General features: G+C 39.9%; 1 long non-coding RNA gene across 1 annotated transcript; it reads right to left on the bottom strand.

The window, feature by feature from the left end:
• Positions 1-7,189: 7,189 nt before the first annotated feature.
• Positions 7,190-12,613, bottom strand: LOC144576779 (uncharacterized). Its single transcript, XR_013519234.1, has 2 exons — positions 12,520-12,613; positions 7,190-8,491 (listed from the first exon to the last, which is right to left on the bottom strand). It is a non-coding gene; the product is annotated as an uncharacterized LOC144576779 (long non-coding RNA).
• Positions 12,614-15,220: the final 2,607 nt, after the last annotated feature.

Consider the following 15,220-nt stretch of genomic DNA (forward strand, 5'->3'; position numbering starts at 1 on the left):
GCAAAATTGTTATAATTTCTATACAATGAAGGAGAAAAAAAAGCTTTATAAAGATCATGAGAGTGGCCCTACTTATCCAGCTGGTAAAGGCACTTACAAAATTATATACATAAAGAAAAGAAGACAACATAGATGACCTCTTCATGTAATTTCTGGGAAAAAGACTTTTTAAATCAAAACTAATGGGAAAATTCAAAATCACATGTTAAAAATTCCACTAACAAAATTAAAACGCAAACACCTAAGTAGAAGAAAATATGTATAACTGATATGAAAAAAAAATCCTTAATATGTGAAGAACTCATACAAATCAATAAGAAAAGTACTGAGAATTCCATCTGGAGGGAGCGGGTAAAACCAGTTAGTTTAGAGGAGGAAATACAAAGCAATAATTAAGATGACAAATGTTTTCAACTTTATTTGTAATCAAACTATCTTAAACAACAGAAAGTGATGTTTTCAACTAAAACTCTACAAGCCATTTTCAAAATGTTCAGTCACTTCTAGCGAAGACTCAATAATAAGGCAGTGTGGTTAAGAGAACTAATGTTGGAAACTCTGTCTAAAAAGCATTTGATTAATTTGTATTAAGAACAGTAAAAATTGTGTGCGTTTTATTTCTCCATTCTCCTTTTATAAGCAAACACTAAGGAATCAGGCAGAAATGTGAACACAACTTTGTGAACTAGGATGTTAACAATAGTGTTATTTATTGAAATTAAGAAAACTTGGAAACCACCTAAATACCAACACTTGAGGAATGGTTTGGCAAATTTTAATATTTGCATATAATACCCAAATATTTCAGCTTTAAAAGTGATGTTCTTAAATTTTGGGTTCTGTTTGTCTGCAAAAAGAAATTCTATATAAAGTTGACTTGCATGCAATTTTCCATTCCAAAATTCATTATGAAAATTTATTTCTGGCAAACTGAATTCGATCTCTCAAGCATTCTCTTAAATTTTGGTTCCTCAATGGGAGATTCTCATACTTTGGCAGGTTTTCTGCACCAGCCTTTTTGTGAGTAGTTAATGATCTGTAAACAACCGTTTAAAGGCACCAGGGGAGTTCACCACTTAGGAGAATTCTAGAGGGAACTCTTTTATGAAAAGAAACATCTTTGGGTAATATAAATATTCGTCCCTAAACAATTTTTTTATTTGTTTTAAATTTTACTTTAAAATCCTTTAGGTGGAGCTACCAATCATCATAAGAGTATTTTTATTTCTGAGAAAAAAAATCACTCCCATTTTACCAAAGTAAATGTTTCCCTATCCTCTTTTGGAAACTTTAATTTGACATTGTAATGAGAGGGTGCACTGTGGAAGTGGAGAAATTCTCAATGATAAGGGTTTTTCAGATTCTTTGCATTGCTATTTATGGAATTCTGTAAATATTCTTACAATCTTTTACTTATTTTGTTAAACTTAATTTAATTAATTGATTTATTTATTTTGAGACAGTTTTATTCTGTCATTCAAGCTTGAGTGCAGAGGCATGATGTCAGCTCATCACAACTTCTGTCTCCCAGGTTCAAGCGATTGACATGCCTCAGCCTCCCACGTAACTGGCACTACAAGTGTGTGCCACCATGTCTGACTAATTTTTGTCTTTTTGGTACAGATGGAGTTTTGCCATGTTGGCCAGGCTGGTTTCAAACTCCTGGCCTCAAGTGTTCCTCCTGCCTCGGCCTCCAAAAGTGCTGGGATTAGAGGTGTGAGCCACCTTTTCCGGCCGTATTCTTTCAGTTTTTTCATGGGCATTGGTGTTTTTGTGTGGAGCTTAGAAGTAGGGTAGCCTGAGGAAGAAGAACTGCTTGAACCCAGGAGGTGGAGGTTGCGGTGAGCCAAGATCGTGCCATTGCACTTTAGCCTGGACAACAAGAGCAAAACTCTGTGCAAAAAAAAAAAAAAAAAATGAAGTAGCAAGCACAATTAAATCAAGTAGGCTTTCCTGGGTCCTGCATCCTTGGAAGGAACTTAGAAATACCCATGAGCTCTACACTGATGTGGAGAAACTGCAGAAAATCACAGTTCCCCCTCATGCGAGGTGCTGAGTAGAGAAACTGGATTTCCTTGCCTAGACTTCCTGCCTAACTCTCATGCATCTCTCAGTGTTGCAAAATGTTCCAGTGTAGACTAAGATGATAAATAACACCAGTTTCATAAGAAAATCACAAAGATTAACAAAACAGTAATATTGAAATGATTTTCAATCTTGTACAGGGAAATTGAACACTTACCATATTGTGTGCTTTCACTGCTTTCTCGTCAATTCCATCCCAGATTGTAAAATTCAGTGGAACAGGTGTGAGGAGGCCAGGCGTGATGGCTCACACCTGTAATCCTAGTATTCTTACTTTTGGAGGCTGAGGCGGGCAGATCACCGGAGCTCAGGAGTTCAAGATGAGCCTGGGCAACATGGTGGAACCCCTTCTCTTATAAAAATACAGAAATTAGCTGGCGTGGTGGTGCATGCTGGTAATCCCAGCTACTTGGAAGACTGAGGTGGGAGGATCACTCAAGCTTGGGAGGTAGAGTTGCAGTGAGCCAAGATGGTGGCCATTGCACTCCAGCATGGGCAGCAGAGTGAGACTCTGGCTACTAAAACAAAAGCAAAAACACAAGTGCCAGGCCTCATTCACATTTCTTTTCCAGGACTTATCCTACGTATTGCCTGAGAATCCACACTTCCGTATTTTATAAGTATTTTCTTCTCTTTCACTGAGCTGTGCATCAAGAACCTGCTTATAGTTTCTGAGTAAAGTTTTATTATATTTTAAACTCTTTGGAGGATGCACATGTATTCCGAGGATCAGTAGTTCTGCCAGTGTTTATGCTACTTTTATTTATCAACTTCTTCTGCATCATCATTAACTACTTCACACAAGGCCCTGGACCAAATTTAAAGACACTTTACCTGTTCTGTAGGATCTTGGAATCTAGTCCCTTCCCGACACAATATGATTAACCAGTAACAAAGAGATTAAGTATTCAGCATTCCAGATTCTGTCTTTCTACAGATGGAAAAAATATTCCAGACATATTTTTTATTGATTTAAAATGGAAAGAGGACATAAGAAGAGTGCAGAACTAATACAGAATAAAAAAATAGCTGAATATACATTGAAATGTGGTTGCCAAATATACCTGGAGAAAATGGGTCTTTTGTGTTTTTTTTGTTACGAAAACTCAATTTTAAAATGTCAGTATTTACGCTTTCATTTTTGATCTCTGACCAAGCTATCTATCACTGTTGGAACGGTGTTCTACAACTGCTCCTTCTATGCCTTTACATTGTGAAATGGGTCTCGGCTGGTCATTCTTTTTCATCGAGTGCATCTATCTTTCTAGGTTAAGATTTTCTGTCTTTACTTCCCAAAAGGTTACATCTATAATAATTGTGTTATTCTACCTGCCAGTGACCATTTCTCAATTATTCTAACTCAAGTATTTGTGGTTTTCAGAAGGAAGATGCTTCCCATTTCTTCCCATACATAGATGTTTGCTTAATGAATGCCTGCGGTTTGCTTCTCTGCCCCAGAAAATTAAGAGGCCATAGATCAGGGAAGAAAATGCTAATTCAAAGGCCGAGGTTGGCAGGGTTTGAAGCTTTTATCAGCCTGGTGAGATGGTTTGGAAATCTATGGTTTGTTCAAGAGATTTCTTCTCCCTATGCAGGTTTTACTTCATTAAGGTCAATTCAAGAAGCTTTGCAGTTTTACATATCTGGCCACCCAGGTAAGCCAACCTTGTGTGTGCATGTGTGTGTGTGTGTGTGTGCACGCGCACGCGCACCCTGAGACCTTGAGCACTGTTAATTCCTGTTGTGAGTGAAGGTGATGACTGACATGTTTTCACAGAGGACGGTTTTCAGGTCTTAAGACTTGTTGGGATAAACACATTCAAGATAATAGCATTGGGGCAGGACAAAAGCAGCATCATTGTGAAAATGCCTTCAACCTGAAACGTTCTGATGGAACTATGCATGAACAACGGACACAAACGGCCTAATGTGGTTAGGTAAAGAGAGCAATAACCCTTAATGGCCACTGTAAAATGAAGCATTATGTTAGCTAGCAGAAAGGAAAATGCAAATTGATTCTCTTTTTGTTTAGATGTAAGTGCTTATCAAGGTTAGTAGGTATTCAAGGTCTGTGACACCACAATAATTTGTTTTATTATAATACATGTAAAAGAAGAGCACTTGGGACTTTCTGAGTCACTCAGATGACCAGATACAATTCTGCAGTCCAGGCTTTAACAATCTCCTCTCAACATATCTCATATTCTATCTGATGGGGAGAAGGAGATTCAGGGCTGAAACCCTTTCAGCAATGAGATGGGAGAATTAATCGTTACAATGGGTGATAGCTGTTTATATATTGTTTCTCGGTGAGAATATTGAATTGAAACTTGCATTTTGACTTGAACTGTTTCACAGCTGCCTTTTAGTAAAAGGGTTTCTGAGCTCTTTATCTCAGTCACTGCCAGGACACTGGCAAGATATTCACTGTTGATTCTCCCCAATCACAGAGGCTCATTAGACAGCAGAGATGAAGGCACATGTGAATCAGTTTGGTTACAATTTAAACCATACACAGCTCAACCACCGCATCTCAATCTCTACTAAATCGAAAGTCTATAGGACCCTTTATTCTGGCCCTGTCACCACCCTGAAGTAACAGCTTAATCTATGGATGCTGTCACATAGTGACACCTATTGTTGGAAGAAGCAATCTTTGGCAATGCTCTAGTGCGTCTCTACCCAGATGGCGGCTCAGGAAGAGGGATGCTAGGAGGGCACAGGGAGTTCATAGTGACGGGCAAAGCTTTTCATTTGGAATATGGAGCCACAGTGAGAGCTCCTGAATGTCTTCTCTGAGTACAACTCAGCTCAAATGACAGGCTCATTTATGAAGATGCTGGCAATGCTAAACAGGCTCAGCATTTTCTCTAAGGTGTTAGGTAGAGGCAAAATGCTACTGGCCATTCTTACTCACGGTGATGAAGCAGATCAAGCCAGCTCTACACAAGTGGATGTAAACACAGAAATGGACACACCTCTCTAATTCTTAAGATTTGTTATTAGGGTCTTCCTTCTGGTAGGTTACTGAGTCCTAAAAATCTTCATTAAAAAATGGTGACTTTTATTCTGTGAGTGGTTGACTGATGGAAAGAGCTAGTTAGTTACTACTCTAGGGCATTGTACAGGTGTGATACCAAAAACATGCAAGAGGTAGTCACTTACTTCAGGGAACGTAAAATCAAAATTTGTGCTGGGTGTTTTCTGGCTTCTCATGCTATTACTCTGAAAATAAATGGGAGAGTTTTCTTGGGAATGCATCATTATTTGTCAAGGGAAAATCACAGAGAAAATTTTTACTATTTAAGAGTAATACACTGTAAAAATAAAAAATTAGTGATTTCTTTGGTTTGCAATCAACAGAAAAGAAGTTGAGCTAGTTTAAGAAAAAGGAAAGGATATTCATCAGAAAGATACTAAAGGTGTCATGGAAGGATTGAATCAAAGGGCCTCAAAAAGAGTAGAAATATGTCAGTCCTGGGACCACAAAGAACAGTTGATTTTTCAGCCTTCCCTCTGGAGACACACCCTTAGTTGACTTAGCTCCCTGTACTTCTCTATTAATGCAAAGAAGTTCATGTAAACGAGACCCCGACTGGCTCAACTTGAATGAGGGGTTGGTCAGGTAATATCACATGCTGTGTCCAGGGATAAAGGATTGTAACATTCACGCTTGGCCACTGAGGGGCCTTTCCTTGGTTGAGGGAGAGTTCTCAAGGAAGGAAAAAGTGTGAGATAGACACCCCAAAATCTGTCAGTTACAATGGTGGGATAATAAAGGCTCTCACTCTCTGCAAACACTGATCCCATTTAAAGAGAAGAAAATGCTGGAAGAATAAAAGTTTCAGAATGGTTAGAATTTTATAGAAGCTAATGACTTGGAGCATCGGGCAGTTTGAGCCCTGATTGTGTACTGTTGTCTCCCTCAATCTGTCATTTCTTGCTTTGTTCATCAGGCTACTGATGATTCTGTATATAGCCCAACAGGGTGAGCATTACTTTCATAACCAAGTGATAATGTGGGCCCAGAAGAGGAGGTAATCTTGACCATAGGATCAACTCCAAACACCACAGTCTGGCTTTCTTCCTTTCACAATCTGGTTTTCCTTCTCAGTCCCTGTTCCCTGGACATGTAGTGTAGGCAAGCTTCCAGTTGCACATAGAACTTCCTGCATTTCCTAGAACACATTGCATATCTTCTATGCTGATGCCCCCTTTGCGTATGCCATTTCTCTTGACCTGGAAAGCAGTCCCTCCCTTCTACCTGGGAATGTTCTACTGGCCCTTGAAAGTGCATAACAGGGCTCAAACATCACCTCTTCCAGGACAACCCCTTTGTCCTGAGCATCTGTCAAGTGCTTGACTCTGCAGTGGTCTCGTTCCAGTCCTTAGAACATGTGTTCCCAAAGATGAAGATGATGTTTCTTCTTCACCTTTGCATTCTTCTCAACATCTAGCCCAATGCTGGCACAAGAAATGCTTTTTGAAAGAATGAAGAAGGTGGTGGAAATGTGACTATGAACTGGTGACCTCCAGAACATCTCCTCCTGCTGCTTCACAGAGCCTTGCAGCTGTCACCTGGACCTTCCGTCTGCAGCCTATAGATGGCAATGAGAGGTTTCTCTCAGTTGCTTTTCTTTTCTTCAGGTCTGATGGTAATGACAGATCATTCAGAAGCATGCTGTGTTTGGAATGAAACCAACACAGCAACAGTGTTATATACACTTCAGTCCCTATCAATTTTGACAGGATTTTTAGATGGGGATTTTATGACGAAAGGCTTCATATCCCATCACACTTTCCCTGAGCCATCCACTCCTGGGGGAATGTTTGTCCACAGTTGCAAAAAAGCCAAGAAAACCTGCAACATATTGTTTCCTAGTGTAGGGAGCGTCCCATTGTTCCTGCTATTGGCTACACACAGCCACATGCTATTTGGGTGCATGATGTATGCACAGTATAAGTGTCCTGTATATTTATATATTCATTTGTGCAAATTATACAAGCATATGCATATCTACAGCCACCTTTTCTTGATGCAGGGTGATAAACTCACACACATGCACACACACACAAATAAAAAGAAAGGAAAGAAAAAAAGATCAGTGTTTTCACTGCTTTATAGATAAGCATCATTTGTGTAACAAAAGCGTGGGCAGAGGCACAGCATGTTAAGTGAGATGGGCCTTCCTAAATTTTTTGCATCTCTCGTCTTCTTCACTGTGTCCATTTTGCTAAATCTGCTTACCAAAAATCAAGGGCAGTGTGCTAATTTGCCTAATTTGGAATTGGAGAGAAATGTGGATTGATTTTCAACTTCTCTCAGAATACAGGGGAAGGGCCATCTGTTAGAATTAACTGGGTGTGTAAATCCCTTTTGATGCATCTTCTCTGACAACAGGGTGGAAGAGTAACTGGTCGACCACAGCGTTCTCTCTATTCGCAGTGAGAAATACACTTTCCCTCTGAGAAGTCCATCAGTTAATATTAACAAGGAGAAAGAGAAGGAATAACTTGGCAGCAAGCACCGAATCTCCCCCTGACTCGATTCAAGAGATCATCAAGGAAGGAGTGTAGCTGTAAAGTATACCTCCCTTCCTCTGATGAGAGTGGCGACCGGGGTGCCTGGAATCAGAGGGCAGCCTGCTCTCCTATGGCAAACAAACACCCACTCTGGTAAGTGCCTTTTAATGTGCATCAGGTCTTTGTCTAGGAAAAGGATGCACAGTTGGCAAGTACAGAGCTGTAAGGGGATAGCTTCGACATGCTGATAAAGCTTCTTGGTTTACTTTGGACTTGGCTTTATCATTTACCAAAGGATATTATTAGTGTGGAGATGATAGCCATTCTCTGACTTCTCCAACGAAAGCCAGCGAAATGTATACGAACAAAAGGTCTGTGACGGAGAATCCTGCCCTGTTTGTTCAGTGACTTTCGGATCCTAATCACACAACCTAACACAGATAAGGCCCGGAGCAGAGGGAAAGAGCCCACCCAGTTTGGGGCCCCCAGGAAGACTGGTGAAAGTCAGTTGTGTTAAAATCGGAAGCCATCCAACTCTGAGCCTGTTTGTAGTTTTCCCTTATTGCAAATTTGATATTATAAAAATAGATTTGCTCTTTGGAGCCAGATGGCATGCAGTACTTCTGAAGTTAAATCCAGCCTTATGATGACAATGGCCATTGCCAACAAGGAACCACTTGGACTGTGATGCCAAAATCTTCAGCTCTTGGTGAGTCCTTTTCATCAGGCAAGCACTTCTGAAGCTGTTTGAGTGCAAAGATGTACATGCCCCTCCACGACAATGTTAGTCTCGCTGGAGACACTTTCTTGATGATTGCTTTTGGTGGAATCTCTTTTCTGTTTGTCGTGTTTTTGAGTACGGTTTCATCTGCCTCGTTCTTGTCTGAAAAAAAAATAATTAAGAACACATAAATAATAACCTTGGCACTGATCGCCAATTAGCTGGTTGCTTTACAACATGATTTTGCTGCTCATTTTCTGATGGTTTCATTGACTGACTGATTGATTGATGCATCCATTCATTCTGTAACGTCTACCATGGCATCCAAGCATGATTATAGGATCTGGTGTGAAAAGATGAACACAGGGCTTATCAAGACAGGGCATGAAAAAGCTGTGACATCTTGGGAAATCCTTCACAGTTTTCTTAGCTCTAGCTTCTATGTCTTACATAGAAGATAATAATAGTAATCGTACCTCAAATATCATTTATAAGAGTGATTTATAAACTGTAAAACACCATGCAAGTGCTTTTGATTCTCAGAGGCTAGACCTATCCTTGGAATATTTTGTACTTTATGTGAATAAGAACATTTTAAGCATCTATTCCATGCTCAGAACTGTGTGAGTAGTTTTGTAGGTAAAAAGACAAATCTTACAGAGATTCTGTATTCAAGAAATCTGTGAGAAGAAAATAATTTAGTCTTAGAGAATACAAAAATTTATTCTTGGAGTTAAAAAAAATCCCTATATAAGTAGCTTATTTGCCAGACAAGGCCATCAACATTGTGATTCTCTGTGATCCTCAGCTCTGATGCTGCAATAACTCATTTTTAAAGATAACACCAATTATTTTAAGATATGCTACAACCTCTTTAAACACAAGAAACTACTCACTTTTATTTCACAAGCAATATTCTGCTTGCTAAACAATTTCCTAATTTTATGGCAGTTAGGAAACTTGATGGTCACTCAGTACAGGCTACTTTTATTTTCCAGAAACAAAAGTGGTTTTCAGTAACAACTGTAAAATATTCACTTGTTAAGAGCAGTTATTCATTTGTTTAAGTCAAATTCCCAAATGCAGTCTGGCCCCTAAAAAGCATTTAAATGGGAGCTATTTTATACGTAATTTAAGAAAGCAAGTTAACGTTTTGAATTTCAGTTTCCTTATGTGTAGAATGAGATAACAATGCCCCATTTTCAAGATGTAACATAAAAATATGTGCAGATCAACTGTTTTAATTAGATGCAGTCTTTGTTTCTGTAACAGAGAGAAACCTTGACATAGACTGGCTTGAACCAACAAAAGTTTCTTCTCTCCTCTTGGGGCAGACTGATTGGTGGTTTATGGACACTCAATGATGTGGAGACCCTCATAGGTTATAATAACCTGCTTCTACCATGGAGACCAGCAGGACACGTAGATCAGTCAGATAAGTGACACACTTAGCAACCAGAGGTGCTGGTCAAAGGCCTCAGGGGTCCCATCCACTCTGTTGCTACCACATGCATAAACAGAGAAGTGATTACCTGCAGTTTTGGGCATCATCTCATGGCCTTATGGGACTTACTGATGCCCTCCACGGTCATCTCTTCTCAGGGCACCAATTGCATTTTCTTCTAGTAATGATCATCATTGGAATAATTACTTGTTAGTATTTTTGCCTTTTTTTTTTTGAGACAGAGTTTCACTCTGTTGCCCAGGTTGGAGTGCAGTGGCGTGATCTCAGCTTACTGCAACCTCTCCCTCCCAGGTTCAAGGGATTTTCCTGCCTCAGCCTCCCAAGCAGCTGGGATTACAGGTATCTGCCAGCATGCCCAGCTACTTTTTGTGTGTGTGTTTTTAGTAGAGACAGGGTTTCACCATGTTGGTCGAGCTGGTCTTGAACTCCTGACCTCAGGTGATCCATCCACCTCGGCCTCCCAAAGTTCTGGGATTATAAGCGTGAGCCACTGTGCCCCGCCAGTATTTTTGCCTTTTAGGAGGATGTACTTTGCATCAAAAGGGGCCTTACAATCTTGTGAGACTCAGGTTTAAAGTTATAGGAACATTATATGGGGTGTGTGTGTGTAAATGTGTGTGTGTGTACCAGTGTTGATGTGAGTGCCTGTGTGGGAAGGGATTTATTCAATCCAGTGGAAGGGGGCAGCTGTAGGGAAAGCCTCCTAAACAGCCACTGGGGATCACAGCCTGGGGGAGGGTTCTAAGAGATTCTTTATCTTGGTGGGATTGTATAACCTGCCAGTTGCCGCTGCTTTCTTAGAGCAGGCATCCGTCAACTCAGGGTCTATGGGGTTGCAAAGGAGGGCTCCCATTTCCCCCAGAGGCCACGGGACTTCCAGGCTCTGAGTAGGTGTTCCAGATGGCGCTGCAGGTAAGTGTCAGATGGGAAACCAGCATGCATCCTTGACACCTCCCCTTCCCCAGAAGCCACTTCCCCGAGTCTCTCCACGCTGCCAGCCAAGGCTCAGGTGCCTGGCTCTCCGCCCTGCTCCTGGAGTTCTCTTTGACATTGCAGCTTGTGCACCCTGCCCTGTGGAGTGTGAGAAATCACAGACAGCAGAGGCCATGGGCAGTGCCGCCAAACGGATTCTGGCCCTGGCTCTCATTTACATCTCTCCCCTCTTCTTCCCTTGTAGCTGAAAAAATTGCAAAGTGTCACACTGCAATCCCTTAGGCAGGTGTTGGACCCTAGGACAGCAGGACTACAGGTAGTCACTTAATGTCCCTTTATAGTGGGGGGAAGATGAACTCATCTCAGGGGAGTTTGCTTTCACTGATACTGGGTTTGAAATGATGCAGAAGTAGGAATGTCGAGGTAATTTAACCTGTAATAACAGAACCTGGGACACTATCGGGTCTAGGGATGTAGATAGAGCCTCTCCAAAATTCAAGGGGTTCTGTACCATTTTCAATTGTTTTGAGCTAATTGGCATATTAAAAAATAAGGAATTGGAAAACAGGCTTATGGATTTTGTGGCATACTTAACATTTTTTCATTTATCAAAGTAACACCTTTAGTATATACAAACAATTCACCTGTGTTTCTATTAAGATAATTATAAAGTTCCTGAAATATATTTGTGTACAAAGGATGAAATAGTTTGGCTCTATACAGGGGTAGAGGTCAGATGATCATTCATCGCACTCTGCCTGGGACAGTCTTGGTTTGCATGTATTGTCCCAGCATAATTATTAAGCTCTCAAAAATGTGTCCTAGTTTGGATGATAACGGTTGGGTCAACCTAGGAATATGTTTAAATCTGTATGCTGAATGCCTTTTCCCACAGTTTCCAAGTGGCTCCACAACGCCGTGTAAAGCTTATTTAGGGGAAAAAGTCTCAATGGTCAGAACAGTGGGAGTGGGTTCTGGAAACCAATATGGGAGTCATCCACATAGACTGACACCAACCCAGATCCCCTAGACTCGAATCAAGGGCATTTCCTCCATTCAGTATGTGGATGGGGGATGCTCTCCAATGCTTGACCTCCTCAAGTTGTTCATGATTCGAAAACCTGTGATCCATGTGTCCTTTGTGACAGTTGACATTACCAATGACAGACCCGATCTTCTGGGCCCCGTGGAACCAGGTTTCCATCCAGATTCTGCTATTTCTTGTGATCACACACAACTTAGGATGTCTCTCTGAACCTTTCTTTTATCACCTGCATCTTGTGGAAGGATAATAATTCCTGCTACAGTGGCCTGGCTGTATTAAATGAGATTTGTGTAATGTGCCTGAGGCATATTACGCACAAGGCACCAGTCCATTTCTTCTTTAAAATATGTGTAAAACACTTATGGTTTTAGTACATCTTTAAGTTCCAGTTGTGATTTGTAAGACAGAGACAAGACACTTGAGGCAATTTCACAGTTTTGTGAGTCAAGGCCCTCTAACCGTAGGAACCCAGTTAAACCAGAAGCTGAATTTGCCAGGAGATAGTAATGCGTGGGTTCCATCTCTCCTCCTTATAAACACTGCACAAATCTAAAATTCTCCACCACTGGAAAGAAATTTAATATTTAAAGGTAATTTGACCTGTACATGCATATATCATGAATATTTAATAAAACCTATAGCAAATGTATTTATATAGCATTAATCTGAGGATATTTATTTCTTATTCATATTCTAGGATATTATTTTTTCAGCAAATGTAAGGTACCTTCTGTAAAAAATGCTCACCTCTAAAGGTGCACTGAAAAATTGGAGACTGGAGCTATTCAATTTTCTTCTGTAACTTGTCGACGTTACCTTTGTTCCCTAAAAAGGAGAACAATTCTAAAAGGTTAAGATACATCCCAAAGACATTATGGCCATAGGGTTAGACCATCACACTTTCACAAAGACCCCCTTTGACTGTTTTCTGCTTATATAATGTCCAAAAATATAAACAACAGTGACATTTTTCACATTCCTTTCATATTAGTGATTTCACTCCTTTGTGATATTTCGAATTGTCAGCGCTTTAAATTAAAAGTTATGTATGATTCAATTTAATTAATAATATCTAATTTAGAGAACTTTTTAAAATTTATTTTTTGGATAGGTTTGGACAAACACCTAGAATGCATTTGTTTTTCTTTGATGTAGCTTCAATGTCGGGATTTTTAAAAAACAAAACCAAACATCAACAAGAAAATGTGTCCTGTGTCCAGATGCAATTTGGTATCATTTTGTTATGTTTCTGCCACATCAAATGTGGCAGATTTGGGAAAAAACAAAACAACACAAGTTCTTGTCTGATCAATACACATTTTTATTTGTAGAGTCAGGGGTCTCGCTCTGTTGCCCAGGCTGGGGTGCAGTGGTATGATCATAGCTCACTGCTGCCTTGAATTCCTGGGCTCAAGTGATCCTCCCTCCCACTTCAGCTTCCTGAGTAGCTGGGACTACAAGTGCACACCACCATGCCTGGATAATTTAAAAAATTATTTTATAGACATGGAGGTCTTGCTGTGCTGCTCAGGCTGCTGTTGAACTTCTGATCTCAAATGATCCTCCTGCCCTGGAATTCCAAAGTGTGAGAATTACCAGCGCAAGCCACCATGCCTGGCCTTGATCACATTTTACTTTTTTTTTTTTTTTTTTTTTTTTTTTTTTTTTTTGAGACGGAGTTTCGCTCTTGTTACCCAGGCTGGAGTGCAATGGCGCAATCTCGGCTCACCGCAACCTCCGCCCCCTGGGTTCAGGCAATTCTCCTGCCTCAGCCTCCTGAGTAGCTGGGATTACAGGCACGCGCCACCATGCCCAGCTAATTTTTTGTAATTTTTAGTAGAGACGGGGTTTCACCATGTTGACCAGGATGGTCTCGATCTCTTGACCTCGTGATCCACCCGCCTCGGCCTCCCGAAGTGCTGGGATGACAGGCTTGAGCCACCGCGCCTGGCCTAGGATTTTTTTTTTAGTTAGTTATAAAATGTGATCAAGGCCAGGCATGGTGGCTTGCGCTCGTAATGCTCACACTTTGGAATTCCAGGACAGGAGGAATTTCATATAAATATATATATATTTCATATAATATTCATATAATATTTTTGATGTAAGTTTATCCCATTTATTGCATGGATATACTTAAGCTAAAAAAATTATCTGTTGCTTATCTGCTTATCTGGAACCAAAATTTAACTGGGAATCCTATATATTTTATTTTATTTTGTTTTATTTTTGAGATGGAGTCTCGCTCTGTTGCCCAGGCTGGAGAGCAATGGCGCCATCTTGGCTCATTGCAACCTCCACCTCCAGGGTTCAAGTGATTCTTCTACCTCAGCCTCCCTGGTAGCTGGGATTACAGGCACCAGCTACCATGCCCATCTTTTTTTTTTTTTTTAAGTAGACGCAGTGTTTCAAGAGCCTGTCCAGCCAGTCTCGAACTCTTGACCTCAGGTGATCTACCAGCCTTGGCCACCCAAAGTGCTGGGATTACAGGTGTGAGCCACCATGCCTGGCCAGGAATAGTTTTCTAAGGGACCAAAATTGTTTTACAAAGAGGTCATCTCATTTTGTGAGCACATGCTGAAAATGGAGAGAATAATAATAGACAGGGAAAGAATAGAGCAGATGGAGAAACAATAACGGGAAATAATAGAGGGAAATTTTTCTGATATTAAGAAAAAAGTGAGTCTTCAGATTAAAAAATATACTAAGTGCCTGGGTAAAACAATATCAAAGGAAAGATAACTAAATCTAACGTAATTCTAATGAAAATTCAGAATTTATAAAATAAAAATGTTATTAATATTAGCACGAAAAAAGAAGGCAACAGAGAAAGGGGGAAGAGGTAAATTTGGCATAAACCATTTCTCTTCATGAATCCTTCTCCTTTGGGGATGAAAAATTGTGATCCCAGAATTCTAAACAGAGGGAAACCATGACTCATTCATGCATGAGGATTAAACAATGTCCTAGACACAGAGGTCTCAAAATCAATCATTCTGAAACTTTCATGAAAAAAATTACTTAAGGGTATATTCCAACCAAATGACAATTGCATAAAAATAACAGACATAGAACTAAAAGAATATGATATAAAAGAAAAAGCAGAAACAAATGGAACTAATAAACCTTGAAATTTTTTTCATACTTACAGGCAAAATATAGTTAAAGAATATAATGAACATATTAAAAATAATAGTTGGAAGGGGAGATTACTAAAGTAAAAATAACCTATCATAATCATCTAGATTGTAAATCAGAAATTACTGAGAAGTCCAAAGGCAGGAGAAAACAAAAAGCAAGACTGTCAAGTGAACATGCTTTGGGTTATAAATATTGTTTTATGATTGGTATCAATAGGGGGGTCTGCAGGATGTATAACTTTTGAATCACTGGAAAGCACAAGAAATAGAAAAATGTGTAAAGTGCTCATTTTTTTATAAAGACTCAT

This window comes from Callithrix jacchus, chromosome 6, assembly GCF_049354715.1.
Source record: "Callithrix jacchus isolate 240 chromosome 6, calJac240_pri, whole genome shotgun sequence".
Taxonomy (NCBI): Eukaryota; Metazoa; Chordata; class Mammalia; order Primates; family Cebidae; genus Callithrix; species Callithrix jacchus.